The 21,244-nt window shown below is 35.6% G+C and overlaps 2 long non-coding RNA genes across 2 annotated transcripts; one reads left to right on the forward strand and one right to left on the reverse strand.

Moving 5' to 3' along the window:
* Positions 1 to 2,743: 2,743 nt before the first annotated feature.
* LOC103887320 lies at positions 2,744 to 5,700 on the reverse strand. The gene is made up of 2 exons (XR_001899517.3): positions 5,597 to 5,700; positions 2,744 to 2,879 (listed from the first exon to the last, which is right to left on the reverse strand). It is a non-coding gene; the product is annotated as an uncharacterized LOC103887320 (long non-coding RNA).
* A 102-nt stretch (positions 5,701 to 5,802) lies between these two features.
* LOC103887322 lies at positions 5,803 to 20,025 on the forward strand. The gene is made up of 3 exons (XR_651383.4): positions 5,803 to 6,593; positions 18,843 to 18,942; positions 19,885 to 20,025. It is a non-coding gene; the product is annotated as an uncharacterized LOC103887322 (long non-coding RNA).
* Positions 20,026 to 21,244: the final 1,219 nt, after the last annotated feature.

Here is a 21,244-nt window from a genome sequence, read left to right on the forward strand (position 1 = left end):
TGACTGGGAAGGGACATCAGGGAATTTTGTGGTTGATATATTAATAACTTTGGGTTATGCAGTTACACACAGATATAAATATGTATGTATATTATATATGATTTTGTGTATCATATATGATATAGATACAAATATATATGTCTATCTGTATATCTATATATACAACTGTATGTAGATGCATAGACTTATATCTTTTGACATAAATTTTTTGAATAGCATACTTAAGATTTTATATATGAAAGTATGTATCATATATAAAATCTTAAGTATGCTATTTAATTAATTTTGCCAAATATATATACATGTAATATATATATTATATTAAATGTTTGTTTAATATATTATATATATTATATATGTGTGTGTGTGTGTGTGTGTGTGTGTATATATAAAAACACCTGGATTAGATGTCTTACATGGACAGTTTTAAAGAATACACATATGTGCATATTATTTTTTGCAAAATATATATATATATGAAAAATTTGTTGACTAGCATACTTAAGATTTTTGCATTTCACCCTGTTAATTTCATCTAAAAAAAACAAAAACAGACATTTAACTTACAAGTTTAAGCATACTGAAGTTTAGGGATAAAATATAGTGATATTTGCTATTCATTTTGAAATGTATAAAAATAAGGTGCATTGATGGATGGGTAGATAGATAGATAAGTATGTGACATATTACAAAATGTTGATTGTAGAATCTAAGTAGGGAGTAACACAGGTGTTCAATGACATTTCTAACAATTTTTTACGTATTTGATAATGTTCATAATAAAATATTAGGATAAGGCATGGAGAAGAGAAACAATGATATACTACTGGAAAACTGAGTATCATTTGAGCATAACCTTTGTTAAAGGACTAACTGGAAACATGTCTGAGAAGTAGAATAAATTTTACTTGTAAAAGAAAATGTGCATCATACTTTGAACTTGAAATTATATCATACCATATATAGAAAAATGTTCATTTGATGTGCAGATCTGATTGCTTTGTTTAATCATTTTATACTAGAATTTTCAATTACTATACACTATGCTGATCATATGCTAGATTTTAATGCTGTAATGAAAAGAGACACAATTTCATGGCCAGTAGAGATCATGTATATAATGGATGCAGTCTCATGAGTAGAAAACTAAAAGATAATGTTTTAGGTATTATTTTGAAGAAAAGACAAAGAACTTTGTAAATACCTAAATTAGATGTCTGACATAGGCAGTTTTAAAGAAAAATTCTGCCATTGGTGTTGTATTGTGAATACTGAATATTTGAGACAGGTCTTAATCCATTTAGGGAGTTTATTTTGCCAAAGTTAAGAACGCCTTTCCGTGACACAGCCTCAGGAGGTCCAGATGACATCTGCCGAAGGGGATCTGAGCACAGCTTGCTTTTGTACATTTTAGGGAGACATGAGACATCTATCAATATATGTAAGATGAATAAACACTGGAGCCTGGTGTGGTGGCTCACACCTGTAATCCCAGCACTTTGGGAGGCCAAGGCAAGTGGATCACTTGAGGTCAGGAGTTTCAGACTAGCCTGGCCAATATGGCAAAACCTCATCTTTACTAAAAATATAAAAATTTAACCGGGTGTGATAGCTTATAATCCCAGTGACTTGGAAGGCTGAGGCTTGAAAAATCACTTGAACCTGGGAGGTGGAAGTTGCAGTGAGTAGAGATCACGATGCCGTCACTGCACTCCAACCTGGGCAACACAGTGAGACTTCATTTCAAAAAAAAAAAAGAACGTTGGTTTGCTCTGGAAAGGCAGGACAACTTAAAGCAAAGGAGGAAAAACTCCAAGTAGGGACGGGGCTTCCAGGTCATAGGTAGATAAGAGACAAATATTTGCATCCTTTTGAGTTTTTGGTTAGCCTTTCCAAAGGAGGCAATCAGATATGCATTTATCTCAGTAAGCAGAGGAGTAAACTTTGAATAGAATGAGAAGCAGGTTTGCTCTAAGCAGTTCCATAGTTGGCTTTTCCCTTCAGCTTAGTTATTTTGGGGTCCCAAGGTTAATTTTCCTTTCACAGCATAAAGGATAGACTGAAGTTTTTGCAATAGTACAGGTAAGAAGAAAAGTTCATGAAGGATATTGGTAATACTGTTGGAGAAAGGTACATCCTAAAATGCAACAATGCACATCCAAGTCCCTTTACCATGAAATAACTCAGCTTTGTTTTACGTGATTTGGTGAGATAAAATGATGTCAGGAGCAAAATGATTCCAGGGAAGATGAAAACAGTATTACAGTTACAAAAGTACTTAATAAAATGAAAGAAAAAGAATGCTTTCTCTGCTTGAGAACGCTATTTATTGTCTGGTGTTGAGGTCAGATTTTTGAAAATTTCATGTAACTTTACCCAAAGCTTAAAATCACAATGGTAACGCTCACTATCATTCATGCTAGGCACCCCCCCCCCCCCACCCGCCCCCCGCAGGGTAGTCTTTTTTCTATCTTTTTTTCTGAATGGATCAAATAATTCAGACCACCCCAGTGAAGTCTAATTAGGATGAGCTTTTAAATTTATCTTGGGAAAAATGTGTTCAGAGCTAATGAGGCATTGCAGGGAAAATAGACCTAGCCGTAAGCAATCTCCCTAAGAAGAGAACATTTCAGCAGCCTAATTCAAAGACTGCATTGTGTGTGCTTGTGTGTTCAAGAAAGACTTGTTCTCTTCAACTTCTCACCCTCAATCCAAATTTCACTTGAAAGAAGGAGTAAAAATGTTAAGAAGACACTTTAACTTTTTATTTTAAGAAATGAACAGACAATATTCTTCTGTGAAAAGTCAATAGCCATTTTTCTTCAGAAATAAAATTCCTCAGAAAATTCAAAGATTTAATTACATTACACAGGAAAATCCTGTTGGAAACAGAAGAAAACATGCTTAGTTCACATATTTTGCATACCTTTTTGTGTAGAGGAAAAGGAAGGTTTTGCTTTAAATAATATATCTCAAAGAATACTATAGTTTAAATTGTATTAACTGATTGAGACTACTTCAGGGAACATTTAGTACTATGAAATGCTGATTTATTTGGTAGCATCATAATTATAAAGAGCAACCCTCAATCAAAAAATGATGCAGATTCATTTATAAACAAAACTGCCATGCTACTTAGATGACTACACTCATGTACTACTCGAGGTCCTAGAACTTCCCCATGAAATAACTTCACTTGCCCACACTGGTGACTTCCTGGCTAACGAACTCTTTAACAGCCTTCTCTTAATCTCTTTCTCACTTCTCTACCAATGCTTTCTGGAATCACCTTTTAAATATCCTGCTTGCTCGTGAATTTGTTACTGGAAACGGATGCTGATCCAGAACCCAAAGAAGGGTTCTTGGATCTCGCACGAGAAAGAGTTCAAGGTGAGTCCATAGAGTAAACTGAAAGCAAGTTTATTAAGAAAGCAAAGGAATAAAAGAATGGCTACTCCATAGGCAGAGCAGCCCTCAGGGCTGCCGGTTGCTCATTTTTATGGTTATGTATTGCTTATATGCTAAACAAGGGGTGGATTATTCATGCCTCCCCTTTTGAGATCGTATTCGATAACTTCCTGAGATTGCCGTGGCATTTGTAAACTGTCATGGCTTTGGTGGGAATGGAACAGTGAGGATGACCAGAAGTCACTCTTGTGGCCATCTTGGTTTTGGTTGGCTTCTTTACTGCAAGCTGTTTTATCAGCAAGGTTTTTAAGACCTGTATCTTGTGCCGACCTCCTATCTCATCCTGTGATTTAGAATGCCTAACTGTGTGGGAATGCAGCACAGTATGTCGCTGCCTTATTCTACCAAGCCCCTATTCAAGGTGGAGCTGCTCTGGTTCAAAGGCCTCTGACAAATATGTCTCAGTGTCTGCTTCTTGGAGAAACCAAGGAAAATAACCATATTTTAATTTTTAATGCATAGCTAGATTCTCTTAGCTTATATGTTATCTAGAATTTTTGTTGTTTTCTTAAAACATGAAGCTGTATATTCATTTTTTGTATTACTGCTATCTGGTTCTTGGAATCAAATTAGTCTCATGACATTTAAAATTATTATTGCATAGTTAATGATTTTGCTTTTAAACATTTTGTTTTAAGATAGACTTCGTTTTGTATGTATTTTGTTTATTTGCAACTCTTCTATTTTTTTTCTAATTCAGTCTTGTCAGAGATATACTTATCTTTATGTGGAACTTGTTTTGGGTTTGTTTAATTTTTTTCTCCTGGTTATTTCATTGATTTCAGATTTTATCTTTATTCTTTCTTTCCATCATATTACTTTGGGTTTCCTCTGTTGCTCTTTCCTCTGTTGTTCTTTTTCTTTCTCTAATTAATTTTGTTTAATGCTTAACTCATTTGTTTAAGTCATCTATTTATATAGTTTAAATATACATTTTAAATATATTTAGGGTCATTATGTCCATGTAAGGATTATTTTAGTTGTGTCACATAGAATGTGACATACACTTTTTAAAATGTCAAATAATTATGAGTATTTCTAATTTTTAAAAGTTTTTTATGAGTTTTTTTCTAACCTAAAGATTATTTAGTAATATACTAAATTGTCTTCAAATACGAAACATTTTAAAGCTACCATTTAAATGTTAATTTATAATTTTACTGTACTTCAGATAGAGAGGGAAATCTGTAGAATAATGATTTTTTAGGAATTAAAAAAAATTTTAAATGACTATATATATGCTCTATTTTTTACCATTTCAGTATGGGTATTACTCTGCCCTATATGTTCATTTTATGAATTTTTTCATATGTATATACATGACAAATGTTTCTCCATTAGTTTTAGAAATACTTCTTATTTTTACAAATATTCTCTATCCTTTCTCCTTACTTCCCTCTGGGATTTGTAATTTCAAGATGTTAATGTCCTTGATCCTCATAAATGTGTGTTAGTTTCCTATGGCTCCTATGAGAAATTACTGCAAACTCAGTGACTTAAAACACAAATTAATTATTTTAAAGTTCTGAAGATCAGAAGTCTGAAATGTGTTTCACTTGGCCAAAACCAAAATGCATAGGGCCTTACTCACTCTGAGGGCTGAATCTGTTTTCTGTCCTGTTTCAGCTTCTAAAGCTGAAACTACCTTTACAAAATTATAACAGTGAAAAAAAATCTCACATAGCTAGCCATTTTCTTCAAACCTGCTAAGCTGTTTTTGCTCATTCCTACATGTAGGTCAAGCTAACTATGGGAGGAATTTGTTTTCTAGTTTAACTTTAAAGCAAGAATGATAATAGCTCCTTCCCAAAACTAATCTTCTTCTTCAGGAACTAAAACTGCCTTTGTAAAAGTAATGAAAGGCCACCAGGTTAAAATTATGGTAGAGGCCTAAATTCTGCTAAGATGTAGGCATAGTTTAATTCTTACAAGACATTGTTTCTTCTACTAAGATATAGGTACCGTTAACTCTAACAAATCACTGTTGTATAACTTGCCTATTTGTAAGCGCCTGCTGTTCAGGAGTCATGTAGCCAGTGGTCACAAGATTTATAGTTTCCTCAGTTGCCCCTATAGATAACATCACTATTGTAAAAACCTAAGACTGGTGTTTGAGGATTTTTCAGACCTTGCATTCTGGTGGACCAGCTGGTACTATCTGAACCAGGAACCCATCCCAAGAAATTGAATCAACAAGTTCCGTGACTTCCATCCAGGAACTGACTCAGCACATCAGAAGGTTTCAACGCCTTTATGATGTCATCCCCAACCCAACCAATCAGCATTCCCCATTCCCTAGCTCCTTGCCTGTCAAACCATTCTGGAAAAATCCTAGCCTTTGAATTCTAGAGAAGGTGGATTTGAGAAATATTTCCCCTCCTCCTTTCTTTGTCTCCCTGCAATTATTAAACTCTTTCTCTGCTGCAACTTCTACTATCTCAGACTACTGGATTTTTCTGGGCAGCAGGCAAGAAGAACTCATATGGTCAACAAGAGAGCTGCATTCCTTGTATTTCTTGGCTCATAGCCCCTTCCACTATCTTCAAAGCCAGAGAATAGCCTCTTCAAAAATCTCTCTCTGCTTCTCCTTTCACATTTGGACTCACCAAGACAATCAAGAATAATCTTCCGTCTCATGACTCTGATTTAATCACATCTGCAAAGTTCCTTTTGCTTATCACAATTGCATAGTTTCTTTTTTCTTAATAAAAAATTAGTATACTGGACATGACTGAACAAAGAATTACTGACCTTATGGATATCTTAATATGAACTTCCAAAGCTGAAAAGTAAAGGGAAAAAAGATTACCCAAAACTTCAATATCCAAGAACTGTGGGCACCTGCAAAAAGTGCAGCATATACGTAATGGGAATATGAGAAACAGGGAAAAAATAAAAGAAACAGAAGAAAACATTTGAAACAATGATGGCGGACAATTTACCAAGTTAATGTCAGACAACAAACCACAAATCCAGGAAAGTCAGAGAACACCAAGTATGATAAATGAAAAGTAAAATAAAATAAAAATAAATAAACTACATCTGGATATATTAAATTCAAACTATAATCAAAGACTTTTAAAAAAATCTAGAAGGAAATCACATCTTATTATACAGGAACAGAGGTAAGAATTATCTCTGACTTCTCATCCAAATCCATGTAAGAGAGTGAAGTAAAATTATTATTATTATTTTTAAATCCTTTTATTTTTTGTTTCTCAATGTTTTATGAAATGCATTGATTTTTATATTGACCCATATTATCTATTGCTGCTAAAACTTACCCAAAACTAAGTGACTTTGTGACAACAATAATTATATATATATATATATATTTTTATTATACTTTTAAGTTCTAGGGTACATAAAAGTAATAACGTAAGTTTAGAGCTACATGTATACATGTGCCATGTTGGTGTGCTGCACCCATTAAGTCATCATTTACATTAGGTATATCCCAAATGCTATCCTCCCCCACCCCTCCCCCACAATAGACTCCTGGGTGTGATGGTCCCCTTCCTGTGTCCAAGTGATCTCATTGCTCAATTCCCACTTATGAGTGAGAACATGTATTTGGTTTCTCCGCTTCTTCCAATAGTTAGCTGAGAATGATGATTTCCAGCTGCATCCCTGTCCCCACAGTACGAACTCATCCTTTTTTATGGTTGCATAGTATTCCATAGTATGTATGTGCCACATTTTCTTAATCCAGTCTGTCACTGATGGACATTTGGGTTGATTTCAAGTTCCTTGCTATTAGAACAGTGCCGCGAATAGTACGCGGTGCATGTGTCTTTATAGTAGCATGACTTATAATCCTTTAGTATATCCCCAGTAATGGGATGACTGGGTCGAATGGTATTTCTAGTTCAGATCCTTGAGGAATTGCCACACTGCTTTTCCAAAATGGTTGAACTAGCTTACAGTCCCACCAACAGTGTAAAGTGATCTCTATTTCTCCACATCCTCTCCAGCACCTGTTGCTTCCTGACTTTTAATGATTGCTATTCTAACTGATGAGATGGTATCTCATTGTGGTTTTGATTTGTTTCTCTGATGGCCAGATGATGAGCATTTTTTCATGTGTCTGTTGGTTGTATGCATGTCTTCTTTGAGAAGTAGTCTGTCTATATCCTTTGCCCACTTTTTGATGGGGTTGTTTGTTTTTTTTCTTGTAAATTTGATTGAGTTCTTTATAGGATCTGGATATTAGCCCTTTGTTAGATGAGTAGATTGCAAAAATTTTCTCCCATTCTGTAGGTTGCCTGTTCACCTGATGGTAGTTTCTTTTGTTGTGCAGAAGCTCTTTAGTTTAATTAGACCCATTTGTCAATTTTGGCTTTCATTGCTGTTGCTTTTGGTGTTTTAGACATGAAGTCCTTGCCCAAGCATATGTTCTGAATAGTATTACCTAGGTTTTCTTCTAGGGTTTTTATGGTTTTAGGTCTGACATTTAAGTCTCTAATCCATCTTGAATTAATTTTCGTATAAGGAGTAAGGAAAGGATCCAGTTTCAGCTTTCTACTTATGGCTAGCCAATTTTCCCATCACTATTTATTAAATAGGGAATCCTTGCCACATTTCTTCTTTTTCTCAGGTTTGTCAAAGATCAGATGGCTGTACATGTGTGGTATTATTTCTGAGGTCTCTGTTCTGTTCCATTGGTCTGTATCTCTGTTTTGGTACATGTAACATGCTGTTTTAGTTACTGTAGCCTTGTAGTACAGTTTGAAGTCAGGTAGCGTGATGCCTCCAGCTTTGTTCTTTCGACTTAGGATTGCCTTGGAAATGTGGGGTCTTTTTTGGTTCCATATGAACTTTAAAGCAGTTTTTTCCAATTCTGAGAAGAAAGTCGTTGGTAGCTTAATGGGGATGGCATTGAATCTATAAATTACCTTGGGCAGTATGGCCATTTTCAAGATATTGATTCTTCCTATCCATGAGCATGGTGTGTTCTTCCATTTGTTTGTGTCCTCTTTTATTTCACTGAGCACTAGTTTGTAGTTCTCCTTGAAGAGGTCCTTTACATCCCTTGTAAGTTGGATTCCTATGTATTTTATTCTCTTTGAAGCTATTGTGAATGGGAGTTCATTCTGATTTGGCTCTGTTTTGTTCGTTACTGGTGTATAAGAATTCTTGTGATTTTTGCACATTGATTTTGTATCCTGAGACTTTTCTGAATTTACTTATCACCTTCAGGAGATTTTGGGCTGAGACAACAGGGTTTTCTAAATATACAATCATGTCATCTGCAAATGTGACAATTTAATTCTTTTTCTAACTGAATACCTTTTATTTTTCTCTTGTCTGATTGCTCCTAGCCAGAACTTCCAACACTATGTTTAATGGGAGTGGTGAGAGAGGGCATCGCTGTCTTGTGGCAGTTTTCAAGGGGAATGCTTCTAGTTTTTAACCATTCAGTATGATATTGGCTGTGGGTTTGTCATAAATAGCTCTTATTATTTTGAGATACATTCCATCAATACCTAATTCTATTGCCGCTTTTAGCATGAAGGGCTGTTGAATCTTAATAAAGGCTTTTTCTGCATCTATTGAGATAACTTCGTGGCTTTGTCTTTGGTTCTGTTTATGCTGATTACGCTTACTGATTTGTGTATGTTGAACCAACCTTGCATCCCAGGATGAAGTCCACTTGATCATGGTGGGATAAGCTTTTTGATGAGCTGCTGGATTTGGTTTGCCAGTATTTATTTTGCATCCATGTTCATCAGGGATATTGGTTCAAAATTTTTTAGCTGTATCTCTGCCAGGTTTTGGTGTCAGGACGATGTTGGCCTCTTGTTAAAATGAGTTAGGGAGGATTCTTTTTCTATTGATTGGAATAATTTCAAAAGGAATGGAATCAACTCCTCCCTTGTACCTCTGGTAGAATTCGGCCTGTGAACTGGCTCTGTCCTGGACTTTTTGGTTGGTGGGTTATTAATTATTGCCTCAATTTCAGAGCCTGCTATTGGTATATTCAGGGATTCAACTTCTTCCTGGTTTGTCTTTGGGAGAGTATAAGTGTCCAGGAAATTATCCATTTCTTCTAGGTTTCTAGTTTTATTTGCATAGATTTATAGTAATTCTCTGATGGTAGTTTGTAATTTCTGTGGGGTTGGTGGTGATATCCCTTTATTTTTTATTGCATCTCTTTGATTCTTTCTCTCTTTTTCTTCTTTTATTAGTCTTGCTATAGAAGCATTTCCACCTGTTTATCTTTCAAAAGCCAACTCCCAAGCACTTATTTTTGGAGGGATTTTTGTGTCTCTATCTCCTTCAGTTCTGCTCTGATCTTAGTTATTTCTGTCTTCTGCTAGCTTTTGAATGTGTTTGTTCTTGTTTCTAATTCTTTTTAATTGTGATGTTAGGTGTCAATTTTAGATCTTTTCCTGCTTCCTATTGTGGGTACTTAGTGCTATAAATTTCTATACACTGTTTTAAATGTGTCCCAGAGATTCTGGTATGTTAGCCTTTTGTTCTCATTGGTTTCAAATAACATCTTTATTTCTGACTTCATTTCGCTATGTACCTAGTAGTCATTCAGGTGCAGGTTGTTCAGTTTCCATGTAGCTGAGTGGTTTTGATTGAGTTTCTAGTCCTGAGTTCTAGTTTTCACTGCACTGTGGTCTGAGAGACAGTTTGTTATAATTTCTGTTCTCATTTGCTGAGGACAGTTTTACTCCAACGATGTGGTCAATTTTGAATAAGTGCTATGTGGTGCTGGAGAAGACGTATATTCTGTTGATTTGGGGTGGAGAGTTCTGTAGATGTCTATTAGGGTACTTATGCAGAGAGTTGAGTTCAATTCCTGGATATCCTTGTCAACTCTTTTCTGTCTCTGGATCTGTCTAATGCTGATGCGGGGTTTTAAAGTCTCCCATTATTATTGTGTGGGAGTCCAAGTCTCTTTGTAAGTCTCAAGGACTTGCTTTATGAATCTGGGTGCATATATATTTAGGGTAGTTAGCTCTCTTTCTGATGAATTGATCCCTTTTACCATTATGTAATGGCTTCTTTGTTCTCTTTTGATCTTTGATGGCTTAAAAGTCTGTTTTATCAGAGACTGTACTGTAAACCCCTGCTTTTTTTGTTTTCCATTTGCTTGCGGTAGATCTCCTCCATCCCTTTATTTTGAGCCTTTGTGTGTCTCTCATGCATGAGATGGGTCTCCCTGAATACAGCAAACTGATGTGGTCTTGACTCTATTCAATTTGCCAGTCTGTGTCTTTAATTGGACCATTTGCCTATTTACATTTAAGGTTATTGTTGTGTGTGAACTTCATCCTGTCATTATGATATTAGCTGGTTATTTTGCTCGCTAGTTGATGCAGTTTCTTTCTCTAGCATCGTGATGAACTTTACATTCTTGACATGTTTTTGCAATGTCTGGTACCTGTTGTCTTCCATGTTTAGTGCTTCCCTTCAGGATCTCTTGTAGGGCAGGCCTGGTGGTGACAAATCTCTAAGCATTTGTTGAGTTTCAGTAAAGGATTTCATTTCTCCTTCAATGAAACTTAGTTTGGCTGGATATGAAATCTGGGTTGAAAATTCTTTCTTTAAGAATGTTGAATATTGGCTCCCACTCTCTGGCTTGGAGAGTTTCTGCTGAGAGATCTGCTGTTAGTCTGGTGGTCTTCCTGTTGTGTGTAACCCGACCTTCTCTCTGGTTCTTAACAATTTTTTCTTTCATTTCACCTTTGGTGAATCTGATACCATGTGTCTTGAGCTGCTCTTCTTGGAGGAGTGTCACATGCCTTGTACTTCCTGAATTTGAATGTTGGCCTGCCTTTACTAGGTTGGGTAAGTTCTCCTGATAATATCTTGCAGAGGTTTTCCCAACTTCTGGTCTCCATTTTCCCATCACTTTCAGGCACAGCATTCAGATGTAGATTTGGTCTTTCACATAATCCCATACTTCTTGAGGTTTTGTTCATTTCCTTTTAACTTTTTTTCCACGCTTCTTCTTTCTCAATTTCTGTTTCATTCATTTGATCTTTCAATCGCTGATACTCTTTCTTCCAGTTGATCAACAAGTCGGTTACTTCGAAGTTTGTGCATTTGTCACGTAGTGCTCAGGAAAATATGGTTTTCATCTCTATCAAGTTATTTTAAGGACTTCTACATTGGCTATTCTAGTTAGCCATTTGTCAACCTTTTTTTCAAGATTTTAGTTTCTTTGCCCTGGGTACATAGTTCCTCCTTTTTTAGGCCCTAAGAAGTTTGATCGACTGGAAGTTTCTTCTCTTTTCTCTAACCTTCTCAAAGTCATTCCCTCCTCATTCAGCTTCGAATGCATTGCTGGCAATGAGCTGCATTCCTTTGGAAGGGGTGATGTGCTCTGATTTTTTGAATTTCCAGCTTTTCTGCCCTGCTTTTTCTCCATCTTTGTGGTTTTATCTGTCTTTGATCTTTGATGATGGTGATGTACTGATGGGGTTTTGTTGTGGGTGTCCTTTCTGTTTGTTAGTTTTCCTTCTAACAGTCAGGACCCTCAGCTGTAGTTCTGTTGGAATTTACTTGAGGTCCACTCCAGACCCTGTTTGCCTGGGTATCAGCAGCAGAGGCTACAGAAGATAGAATATTGCTGAACAGCAAGTGTTGCTGTCTGATTCTTGCTCTGGAAGCTTCGTCTCGGGGTGTACCCCACCGTGTGAGGTGTGAGGTGTAGGTCTGCACCTAGTGGGGGATGTCTCCCAGTTAGGCTACTCAGGGGTCAGGGACCCACTTGAGCAGGCAGTCTGTCCATTCTCAGATCTCAGTCTCCATGCTAGGAGATCCACTGCTCTCTTCAAAGCTATCATACAGGGGCATTTACCTCTGCCGAGGTTTCTGCTGCTTTTTGTTTAGCTATGCCCTGTCCCCAGAGGAGGAGTCTACAGAAGCAGGCAAGCCTCTTTGAGCTATTCAATAAGCTGTGCTGAGGTAACTGGCTAGCCATATACAGAAGACTGAAACTGGGCCCCTTCCTTACACCATATATAAAAATCAATTCAACATGGACTATAGAATTCAATATAAAACCTAAAACTATAAAAACCCAGAAGAAAATGTAGAAAATACTGTTTTGAACAGTCTCTGGCAAAAATTTCATGGCAAAGATACCAAAAGCAATTGCAACACAAACAAAACTTGACAAACGTAACCTAATTAAACTAAAGATCTGCACAACCAAAGAAACTACCAACAGAGTAAAGAGACAACCTACAGAATGGGAGAAAATATTTGAAAATTACGCATCTGACAATGGTCTAATATCCAGATTCCATAAGGAACTTCAACAAATTAACAAGCAAAAAACAACTCTATTAAAAAGTGAGCAAAGACCTGAACAGCTACTTTTCAAAAGAAGACATACATGTGGCCAAAAGCATATGAAAAAAAATGCTCAACATCACTAATCATTAGAGAAATGCAAATCAAAAATACAATAAGATGCCATCTTACACCAGTTAGAACTGTTATTATTAAAAAAGTCAAAAAAATAACAGATGCTAGCAAGCATAGAAAAGAGAACACTTATACACTGCTGGTAGAAATGTAAATTAGTTTAGTCATTGTCAAAAGCAGTGTGTGTGTGATTTCTCAAATAACTGAAAACAGAATCACCATTCAACCCGGCAGTCCCATTATTAGGTATATACCTAAATGGAATATAAATCATTCTGCCATAAGGACACATGCAGGCATATCATATGTTCATTGCAGCACTATTCACAACAAATAAATGAAATCAACTTAAATGCCCATCAATGGTAGACTGGATAAAGAGCATTACATATACACCACATAACACTATGCTACCATAAAAAAGAACAAAGTCACGTTCTTTGCAGCAACATGAGTGGAGCTGTGGCCTTAACCAACTATCACAGGAACAGAAAACCAAATATCACATTCTGTCCTTTATAAGTGGGAGCTACACATTGAGGACACATGGGCACAAAGAAGGAAACGAGAAATACCAAGGCTTGAGTGTGGAGCACGGACGGAGGGAGAGGATCAAAAAACTACCAGTTGGGTACTATGCTTAATGTCTGGGTGACAAAAAATCTGTACACCAAATCTCTGTGGCACACACTTTACCTGTATTACAAACCTGCACATGTACCCCTGAACCTAAAATAAAAATTGTAAAAACGTTATTACATTGTGATAAAGGATTCATTCTCCAAGAGGACATAACAATCTTTAATGTGTATATGTTTAACAACAGGGCATCAAAATAGGTCAGGCAAAAATTGACAGAACTGCAAGGAGAAATAGATGAATCCAATATTATAGTTGAAGAATTCAACACTCCTCCTTCAGAAATGAACAGATTCAGAAGCCAGAAGATCAGTTAGGATGTAGTTAAACATAACACGATCATCAATCAACCGGATATAATGGATATTTGTAGTCTATTTTATCCAGCAACAGCAGACTGCACCTTCTTCTCAGGCTCACATGGAATATTCAGCAAGACAGGCCACATTTGGAGTTGTAAAACATGCCTTAAGAAATTTTAAAAAATAGAAATCATACAATGTGTGCTCTCAAACCACAATGAAATTAAACTACAAATCAATAACAGAAAGATAACTGGAAAATCCCAAAACACATGGAGAATGAACAACACACTTTTCAATAACATGTAAGTTAAATAAGAAATATCATGATAAATTCAAAAGTATTTTGAACAATATGTATATGAAAACATAACTTGTCAAAATTTGTAGAATGTAGCAAAACCAGATCTTAATGGGGTTTTATAGCATTGAATGTACATATTAGAAAATAAGAGATCTACAATCAATTATCTAATCATCCACATAAGAAACCAGGAAAAATGAGCAAATTAAGTTTAAAGTAGGTTAAAAAAAAACAGAAATAACAAAAATTAGAACAGAAGTCAATGAATTTGAAAACAGGAAGTCAACAGAAAAAAGCCAACAAAACCAAAAGCTAGTCTTTGAAAGATCAATAAAGTCATTAAGACTCTAGCCAGCCTAACTAGAAAAAGAGAAAGCAAACAAATTAGTAATACCAGCAATGAAAGAGAGCATATTACTATAGATGCCATAGTCATTAAAAATATAATATAGGAAAAATAAAATAAACAATACAAATAAATAAAATAAATAATAAATAAATAAACAATAAAAATATATTACAGGAAAAAAATAAACTCACAAATTTGATAACCTACAAGCAATGAAGTGATTTCTTGAAAGACACAACCTGCTAAAATAGGGCAAATTAATAGCTCCTATGTGATGCTTCTCTACTAAGAAACTCTTCTGATTTTAGCTCATATAAATCTACAACATTAGCAGAGGCAATTTTCTTAGGTTGTCATCCAAGTTTCCTGGGTGTTGTAGGGGGAGAAGGTCAGCATGTACCTGTTTTCCTCTCTGCAGCTGGGTTTTTGACATCTCTGGCATTGCCCACCCAAAACCAGTTGTAGTTTTTTATTTCTCTCACAGAGTAGGAGGACATGATAATCCAAGGCAATGCAGGAAAGGGAGAAAGTGGAAATGGAAAGTGTTCCTCTAACTTATCCCCTTGCTGCCACTTTTAGTTACCATCAGTGCCTGGCTGCAGCTATCCCTCCACAAAGAGTCACACAGACCCACAGCAGTTCATGACAGCCTTCTTTCTTCCCAAGGATTTCTCATTTTTTTGTATGTTCCTCCATGTTCTCCTTGATTTCCATATATTTGCTTTGGAGAGAACGTTCCAGCAAGGCACACTAGTTCTCGATTCTGACAGGAAGATTAAACCTGTTTTCAGAATGGAGTTTATGTTGGCCCCAGAAAATGGATCATTATTGCTTTAATTCTAGAACGATATCTTGTTCTTTGCTTCCCAGCCTCTCTTGCAGCTAGACCTTGTCACATGGCCCACTGTGCCCAGTAAAATTAAAGGAAATTCTGATGCTGGAATTTTAGAAGTCCTTATTATTAACTAACAAAAGATTTACCATTTTATCTTTAGCATCTTGAATATAGATGTGATGCCCAGAAAAAAACTGCAGCCATTGTGTAAACAGGATGGGAAAGACAAAAGAACTGCAGAGTCTAACCCTGATATCATTGACCTTGTGAACTGATGCCAGCATCTACCTACTTCCAGATTGCTTATGTTAAAAAAAAATTATTATGCCTCTGTTAATTGTGGTTAATGTTATGTAAAACATGCAAATGACCAGTTTTTTATTTTATACAATAGTTTCTAAGAGGAAAATAATATTTAGGAAATACTTATGAGTTTCAAGGTAATTGTGCCAGAGACTCTAAATAAATCATTTCAATTACACTTCATAGAAAGCCCGCATGGAGTTATACAATTTCCATTTTTTTGATTAGAGAATTTAGGCTGAGGGAAGGGAAATAACCTTGCCAAGGGCTAAAATTTAAATATAGGTCTGTTTTTTCCAATATACCATATTACCTGCCAATCTATCTGTTTATAATACCAAAATGGATCTACATGTGGGAATTCATATATTTACGGTGACTTTTAGCTTTCCTCCTTATCCCAGGGAGGCTTGTTTTTGTCAATGGCACTCATTTCTGTTTAACATTTACAGTCCTAATCCCTTTGGTTCTCAAGATTTTTTACCGTTATATTGCACTATCATAAGGCAAACCCCCTTGAGTGGGCATGCTCTTAAATACTTACCAGCTAACAGATAATATAGTATTGAAATCTAGCCTGGAGAGAATGGGGCATGAGCTAGGCACTTGATGATGGTTCTGAAAAGGGAGGTTAAAATTTCCCAAAGACAGCCTTTGTCTCCTATGCTATTCAGTTTAAGACAGGCCCTGGGGATATTATGTGTCTTTAACATCTGTGAGGGAATTAAAGTTGGAATACAGACAAGTGGCCTCAGAATAGAGAGGTGAGATACAATGTGTGACACACACACACACACACACACAAAAATCTAAGCAACAGAAAAGACGCTGTCCTGCCTTTCTTTTAAATCCACTTTGCACTTTGTGTATGAAAGAGAAACCAGGCTTTGTCACTGGCACTGACAAGGAACAGTAGTAGATCCGAAGAGGATGTCAGACTATAGCAAAGGCATTAACCAAAGCACCCACAGTGTTATGTAGCTTTGAGCTATAGGGAATAATGAGTCTCTGTCTTGATTTGTTTTTGAACAAGGGAATCACTTAAAGAGGTGGTAAATAGGCTTCGATTTGAATTTTTCAGTTTTGTGTCTAGATGAAGTAATGTAATCATTATTATCCCTGAAATATTTTTATCCATTTCTAATGAGTTACGGAGTATTATAATTTTGGAGAAGAGGTTATTCTAGTTCATTGCTGCCTTAAACAATGAAGAATGCAAACTTGACCACAAAAGACCTCAATAATCAACTCATAGAGAATCAGAAAAGTTTACCTCTCATCAAGACCTTAGAGAGCAAAGAGTTAAAACTCAAGGTTTTAGAGATGAATACACAGATCCAGAGAGGTTAAATGACTTTGACCAAGGTCCCAGTGTTCATCTAGGACTGCACTGGGATTACAACCGAGAACTCCTGAAAGTGTTTCACTGTAATTCCACCACTCCATGAAGCTTTCATAGGGCAAACTGCATATAAGCATATTAAAAGATTCCAAACTGCAAGACAATTCTAGATTCATATTCCATACCCATCTACATTACACAAATTGCCAAATCTTCCCCACATTAAAGAAATATATATGTGGAGTGGTCAGAATTGTGATTGGACACACACACACACACACACACACACACACAGAGATATTTAAAACTTTATTATATTTTAAAGATGTGCTAAGATATTTTTCATAGGTTTACATACTTACCAGTATAAATCATAAAGAAAGGGTATTTCAGTAGATTGATTTAACCCAGGATTTTGTTCTTCTAAAATACATGGATTCTCTTTAGAGATTACAAACCATATAGCTTTGTATACATTATAAATAACATATACAATTTTAATACTTCCATTAAGGAAGAATAGTAAATCATAAGTGTTTTGCAACTGGACTTTAATATCGATGTCAAAGAAATGCCCTTGTTATTCTGTTGTTTCTTGAGTTGTCCTTTATCATTTTCCTTGCTGGTCTAATCACTTAAAATATAACCTTGGAAAAGTACCTTACTTTTCTGAGTTCTAACTATTTAAAAAAAACTTTGGGTAAGTACATTTATAAAACATTCTCCTTGTTTCCTTATTACGATTTTTATTCTTGCTCTACAAAGAAATACACCTAAGTCAGTCTCTCTTTTTTACTCAAACTCACTTCCTATAGCAAATGGTAAAAAAAGGTAGGAACTGACTGCACTCCCCCTTCTGGTGGTATTTCAGCCACAAGACACACATTGTTGGGCCATTTGAGACACGATTAAAGCTCAACCAGCCTAACTCTCCCACTGGAGAGAACTTGTTACCAAAGGAGAAGGGTCCATTACTGCCAATAAAAATAGAATCATGTATGTATTGTGTGCATTATACATAACAAAAAAACCTTTCAATGTTTTATCTCATTTCATATTCACAACAATATTGTGAGGAAAATATTGCTTCTGAGTTCAGATTAAGAAAGTGTGGTTATTTCATAATGTATGATTATTTACACAAATTAATAGTTGGTATCAATTATTAATTACTTATGAATTACTCATATCATTTCACAGAAAAATAATTGCAAATAAAATTTATTGAGTTTCTCCCATATGAATTGACAAATCCTAAGACATATAAAAATATCTTCATTTTTCATATGAGCAAACTAATACTTAGCAAATATAAGTCATTTATCCAAGTTCACATAGCTAACAAGCAGTAGAGCTGAATTTGAATTCAATCAGTGTGCATATATAGTCAATAGTTAAAAGTGCAGTTAAGCTATGAAAATTTTCAAGAAATAAAATAAAGACACGAAAAGGAACAGGAAACAAATAAAATCAATTATAGTTATTGTTAATATAGTTACTGTTACTGATCATAGACTTTACCTAGGGGTTTCCTGTTGACAACAGAACTGAAAAGGAAAACATGGTTGATTCAGTAACATCTCTTTTCTACCTTTGTAAAGTTAAAAAGGGGGCTGAAAAGAATTGAAAAATAGAGATATACATGTCATTGAAGTTAAATAATAAAATAATTTCTCTTCGGTGATCTAATGTCCACAAACGTGGTATATGTGCTGCGTCTACTCCATTGCCTTTTCTGAACCCCTTCCTGGACTTCTGTCCTCCTCCGTCTTGCCTTAGAGCTGAACTTAATGACCCACATCAGTGTATTTCCTTACCCTCTTCTCTTAGGTTTTTCCAGTGGGGGACAAGAGATAACTTTAGGGCCAACTATAGAACAGTAAGGTTTGTGTATTTATTCTTTCTGCTAGGTCACTGTGGATCATCTGTGTCCCTCTGTTGCAGACTACCTGTCAGGCAGCTCTCTCAGAATATGGGCAATTGCTCCTTCCCTGCTCCTTCGGACACAGGGTAAGGGTTCCTACCTGTTGTGAGGCCAGGAATACTAAACCATCCCTTGTTGGGTTTCCTAAATTCTGTCCACCTCTTTGCAAGTAATCCATTTATAAAACTCTCCACAAAATCTCCAAAGTAACTTATCTGTCTCCAGAGTCTATAGGCTTTCCACTGTCACATGAATGCTATACCATACTGCACATAATGACTCACTGATAAGAAAGGGCTAACCATTTGCCTTTTAAATGTGCCAAATATAACCAACCTGTAACAGGAAAGCTGCCAGACATTCAGTTTTCCAAATACCTTGTAATTAAGTACTTGCTGCTTTAGTTATTGGGTCAGACACTTCACCTTATTGCATTTCATTTAGGAGTGTTGAGTTTCTATAGCTGTCTAAGAAAATCAACAGCAATTTTCCTAGGGTTACACACTTCCACAACCACATTTATGTCAACATTCACATTGTCTGCCATGGCAAAAAGCTCTTAATAGCTACAACGAGTATTAAGGCTCAGGGTATACTTTTTATATCTCTACATTTTTAGTTCCTCAACCTCAGTTCTGTTTTTTCTAAGTCACTTGACAAATATGTACTTTCATCTGAAATACAAATTATATGTACAATATAAGATAGACAGGCCAATTTTAAAATGTGTGGCTGTAGATTTCACAGAATATTTTTCCTTGTACACTGCATTACACCATTTAATAAAAGAACACTGGTTTTATCATTTTTAACATTTTTGCCATCATTACCAAGAGATTTCTTCTGTGTTTTCTTATATCTGCCAGGGTAAAAAGTCACTAGAAAGCTAAGGTGTTTGAAATCAAAAGTGATGTCCTTTTAGTGCAGAGAATCATGGTTGAGACTTCTTAATAACAAAAGAAGAGTCAAAGATGAAACAAGGTTGGCTCTGCCACAAATTTTATTTTAATCTAATTCTCTTTTCACAGGACAGACTCAGAGGCGTGGAATCTGCATCCTCTGAGGGTAACGACTAAAAGAGATGTCAGTGACAATAGAGTAGATTCTACCACAGCTGTCTGAAGCAAGTACTTTAAAATGAAGCTTAGTAATAAGAAAAAAAAAAAAAAGGAAGACTACCCGAGTGACCAAGTGAAAGACTCATACAAAAGTCTTGCATACATGTACACTGCCTATAAATGTTGGTAATTTAAAAAGAGCCAGATCTATTGAACTTCACCATAAATCAGATTAAAATTAGATTCAAGGTTAATCGATATTTGATCTAGGGACCAACTTAGAATCTTTTACATAACATGTCCAGAGAACAATCTTAGAAATCATTAATGATTTAGTTTTGTCTTCCCTTTCTGTAAAAATATTATTTACAGAATAATAAATTGAATTAGGTTGATACCTGTCCAAATATGCTTAACGTCAAACAGAATTGAAGGAGTCTTTGCAATATTTACCAGCAAGAAAATATTGCAGCAGCCGGTCCCGTGAAGGCCAACTCACGTTGTTTTGGGTTTCTTTGCTGTTGTTGTTGTTTGTTTCTCTGTTTGTTTTGCAATTTCACAGTGTTTATTTGATTGTCCTTTCTTTAGAGCTATTGCTGCAGTGTCTATTTCAGATCTTTCTCAAGGCTTTTTCTTAGGTTAAAGAAATAATTGATGGAAAGTTGCTGAGGTAACCTCAGTGGTATATTCACATGCATTTGTGTGTGTGCAGCAGTGTTTGTGTGTCTCAGTAGTTCTGCAAAAACCACATTTTCCCTCCGAAATCAAAGCAAAAGAGACCACTTTAATGAAATACATAACAGAAAACCTCTTCTGGTTCTCAGTGGCAACACAACATAAACCTTCTCTTATTCAGCTGCTATTCACAAACTCTAGTCCTGGGTCATAATGGCCATAACCAGTATATTCCTTATAAATAATATCATAGTGTTCAGGGCAGACATTTAAATCAAATGGTACCTGAATCCCAGATTCGTCCCAGTTACGTTCAGACATTGAGAAAATTAGTAACACACCATTCTAAGTCTTTGAAGCATCAGTAAAGTAGAATCAAAATTAGTTAAATCCTACAACTTCAAAATATCAGTGTCTTTAAATTAATTTAAGGGAATAATAGCCACAGGAGACATTATTTTAGTCCCCGATACACAGTAGAAACTAAATAAATGGTATGTTTTAAATTTATTATTAATAAATATCTTTTCTGATATAGTTTCTCTCTTGAAATTACTGAATTTTCTTTTTGAAACCCTTTCTAAAAATTAGAAGATATTCTAAGGCAGTTAATAGATAGTATCCCTTCAAGGTGAGTTCATAGAAATGGTTTAGG

The sequence above is a fragment of the Papio anubis genome, chromosome 1 (assembly GCF_008728515.1).
Source record: "Papio anubis isolate 15944 chromosome 1, Panubis1.0, whole genome shotgun sequence".
NCBI lineage: Eukaryota > Metazoa > Chordata > Mammalia > Primates > Cercopithecidae > Papio > Papio anubis.